The sequence below is a fragment of the Cyprinodon variegatus genome, unplaced genomic scaffold (assembly GCF_000732505.1).
Source record: "Cyprinodon variegatus isolate N-32 unplaced genomic scaffold, C_variegatus-1.0 Scaffold251, whole genome shotgun sequence".
NCBI lineage: Eukaryota > Metazoa > Chordata > Actinopteri > Cyprinodontiformes > Cyprinodontidae > Cyprinodon > Cyprinodon variegatus.
Window position 1 is genome coordinate 648,134 of NW_015150704.1, and position 4,195 is coordinate 652,328.

The 4,195-nt window shown below is 35.8% G+C and overlaps 1 protein-coding gene across 1 annotated transcript in view; it reads right to left on the bottom strand.

Moving 5' to 3' along the window:
- trpc5 (transient receptor potential cation channel, subfamily C, member 5) overlaps nucleotides 1-4,195 on the bottom strand; it is a 160,435-nt gene that overhangs the window by 102,253 nt on the left and 53,987 nt on the right. The gene's annotated exons all lie outside the window — the stretch shown is intronic.

The following is a 4,195-nucleotide window of genomic DNA, read 5'->3' on the forward strand; positions in this document are numbered from 1 at the left end:
TTGATATATTGACGCGGTATCGATCTATTTTACTAACAAAATCTCACAAGAATTTGCAAAATATCACGAGAGTTTGTGACAGAACGATGAATTTTCACAAGATTTTGAAAGTAAAATAGATTGATACTGGGTTTTTAAAAATCAATTTGATATCAGCATATGAAAATATATTTGAGTATGTTATTTTTCAAAGTGTCAGACATGGATAACAAAACTGCTATTTTCAATTACTACTTATTTTTGTCCAGCTTTAACATTGGTATCGATATCAGTTATCGGCTACCTGAGTTTTAAAATATCGGCATATCGGATATCGGCCAAAATCCCAATATCGTGCATCCCTATTTAAATATTGTTAAATTGTGTTACATTTGAGTTATGTTGCATTTATTTGCATTCTTCTTTAACTATCATCTATGATTCTACTGAGAAAGCATGCTCCACGATGACTTAAAAGGGTGAGTTTACTCCTATTATTTTACAATTTTTTATCCCCATGGAATTGAGCATCCAATAGCTTCCTGGGTATTGATATTAGATTCAACATTTTTAAAGCATGACATCACTAAGAGCTGTAATGACCTTTTTTTAGTTATCTCTATCGAAAATAATGAATTACTGGTCCTTTAACTTAATAGCAACATTTTTGAGGAAAATAAGTGTAGAGGAGGAGAAAATATAACCTGGTCTACACTAATGCAGAATTAAGAACCATACCAATACAGGAAAAGACTGAATACTGCAATTAAAGTAAGTACAGCAAAGAACAAATACACTTACATTATATTAAAATTTAACACAGAATAAACCCAACACTCTAAAATCAAACAGATTAAAACAAAATAAGAAGAAACTCCATGTGACACTTGCAGCTACGGTAATAAATAAATGCAGGAGGTCAGTTCCAAGTTGAGCCCAATGCTGCATCTATAGAGGGTGCAACAGTCAGGTGTCATTAGATGGTCAGAGCTCAAACCTCCTGCTGCAGATAGGAGCGCTGGAGGTGGGAAAGACTGATATCCGCAGACAACAACATGCTGACACTTGTTTCTCCTCTGAGGTGTTGATGGTAGTTAGCTCTGCCAAGAGGGACAGCGACTTACAGCTCCTTACTCAGAAGAGCTCAGTGATGCTCAGCAGCGTGTCACACAGCCACGAAATAAGAGCCACAACAGAGGACCATTCAGTGGGAACGTTTGCTCTAAATCCAGAGAAAATCCCACCGATGCCGAAAAAAAGGATCACCAGCAGATTTACTCTGAGGTAGAAATAAAAAACGAGACAATGTTTTTAATTCCCTCTGAGATATTGCAGCTGAGGTTTTTTCAGCTCCAGCTCAGACATCTAAAGCTACAAGCAGGAAAACTTGTAACCGACTCTTGATGTAAATCCCCAAGAAAACATACTCTTCCTGGTTATATTTATAGCACAAAGACCAAGCTGACACTTCATGCTCTCTTAACATCATACCTGCAAGTATAGACAAACTAATAGTGGGCCAATAGATCATGGTAGGTCATTATTTTGGTTTCCGGTAATTTTTTTTTTTCTTATGGTCCATTCTGTGCTTTCTTTTTCTTCTCTTTGTCAGTATTAGTCTTTTCCTTTCATTTAGAACTTTCTTTCTGACTTAGATCAGCTCTCTCCTTTAATTAGTCTCCCTTCCCAGTTTCCCTAGCTCTGTTCTTACCAAGCTGCTCCAGCCTGGCCAGCCAAACTGACTCACAGTATGTTGATTCAATACACTGCTTGTCAGTCTGGACAGCTTTAAACTTACCGCATCAATCATAGCATAATGTAGCTGTCCTGTGATCATAACAGTCAAGATCATGGCTGCAATGTTTTAATATTGCATTTCATCATTATCCTCAGTTAGCTGGATATACATCATAAATAAAATCAAAAACTGGCTGCTCTAAGGGTTTTTCTTTTAATAAAAGATATTTTGTGTCACATTCACGGTTATCTGATTGGTTCTAACCAGTTTCTGCTGATTCTGGTGGTCCGCTGACTCATCCCTCCTATGAAATAGGGCTCTATCCAATGTTTTCCAGATTCAAATTTAATGGAGTAAGTCATTTAAGCAGCTGCTGCACATAATCCACTGATTTGACTCACACAAGTACAGTGTTGTTCTCAGCTATTCTCGCTGTATTTCAACATCTTGTTTGTTATAATTCATTGCTGGATCCCTCCATTACTCTGTTTCCCTGCCTGTGCTTCTTATTTAGCTCTTCTTGAGGAATTTCTGGCAGTTCTTTAGTTTGACTATTAGAGCTTCACCATGGTGCTTCATAATCCCTGTTAACATTTCAGTCCAGATCCAAAACTATGAATTCTGCTTAAGGTCTTTAAAAGATTAACAATGCACATTAATACTCTTAGTTTAATCAGTATAAACTCAACCAAACAAGTTCTTGTACACCATAATCTGCAATGACTACATGAAAAAATTCAAGTGATGTCAGAACAAGCATTCCTGTGATAAGTGATTAAAGAACTAGCTGTCGCTGGACTTGTATATGTTTTAAGGAGGCCCATCTCTAACTAAGATACTGTTTCAGTATCCTTAAAAAAATATATCAAGTAAAATAAACACGTAGTACTTCAAATTAATTATTTAATTGAAGCATCAGACAAGTCCTGAACTACTTGGAAGCTTTAACATTCAGTTTTTGCAGCAGAAGAATCCAACATGTGGAACAAACTTTGGGCAATACTCAATCACTTTGTGAAAAAAAATCTTAATTAAAAGCATTTTAAAAAAAAAAATTTTTTGCCTTAGAATATTCATTTTTCAGTGTGATTAAAAGTTCTCCAATAAAAAGTTAATTAGTTTAAGGGGTTTTTATCCATTTATACTTAAAATGCCAGTAAAGTTGTTCACACCTGAGATGTAAAACAAAAACTGTTTTCATATGAATCCACAGTAGCAAAGGGGAGATTGACATAAAATTACCCAAATACTGAAAGCCAAATGAAATGCATGGGCTGAAGAACCTGCAGGTAGAGGCAAAAAAACAGAAGCTGCTGTAAAGTAGCTGCTGCTGTAAAGTAGCTGCATCGGTTGGCAGTAAATCCCAGAGGAGATTTAACAATACTTACAGCAGCTGGTAAAGATTTGATAGACTTGGCCCTGAGTGCGTTAACCACCAATTGGCTGGACGACTTCCCGCCCAGCTAATTTCTGCTGCTCTGTACAAAACAAACCAAGGTCCAAGTTGACACTAGGGGAAAAGAAATTCAAAACAGCGCCTTTCTTTACCTGAGTTGAAGAAAGTATTTTGTTGCAGTTTAACTTTAATCAAATCCCTTGATTTTCATGTCAAAATCTGATATAGATTCCATTTGAGGGGCCACATTAAAAAGTCTAAAAACATTTAAAGTTAGTCTCTTTGGACTTTTTTTCTACTGTACTTTAGATCATTACCAAGGAGCACACTCTTTAAATCCTATCATCCATCTCTATTTTAATGGAATCTGTTTCATGGAAATCAGTTAAAGGTATAAAAGCCAAACAGAGGCAGAAAGCAGAGAATTCTGGCTACTCTATAATGAGACAAAGTGCATTGAGCAGAACTCGAAAAGCTGCTGCTCTTTATTTCATGTAGGTGGTTCTCTCCCTCTCATCACTCATCCTTTTACATTTTTTCCTACTTCTCCAAAATGTTCCAGCCTTTCAGCTCTATCCTTCAAACTCCATCTCTTCTGACTTTGCCCTCGTCTTTCTCTCCATGTTACTGCTATTTATTTACTAATGTAGCCCTCAGGTGGGAGAAGCTCATTCAACCTAAACTAGCATTTGTCGAACAGGCATTTATTAAAAGTAAGCACTTTTTATCAGTTATTAAAGTAAATATCAGGTGCTGCTGTATCTCAAAACATCAAAGCGAAGGACAGCAGCACAAAACATTTATCTGCTATATAAAACCAGTAACATAAGGAATATATCTAACATTACTAAATACAATAGTAAGTTTTTTTTTTGTTTTTTTTGGTAGGGTTACAATCCCTTTTTTTACAGATTTAGCAAATTTGTATAAAAGACAACGTCTAAAATAAGATATAAGAAAAAGAGGCTGTTAGCTTTAAAGATAAAATAAGAAAAATTCACCTTAATAGCAGTGTGGGAATATCAGTATGTTATAATATTGACTTAAAAAGAAACTCACCAAAACAATGGGGGGGGAATGCA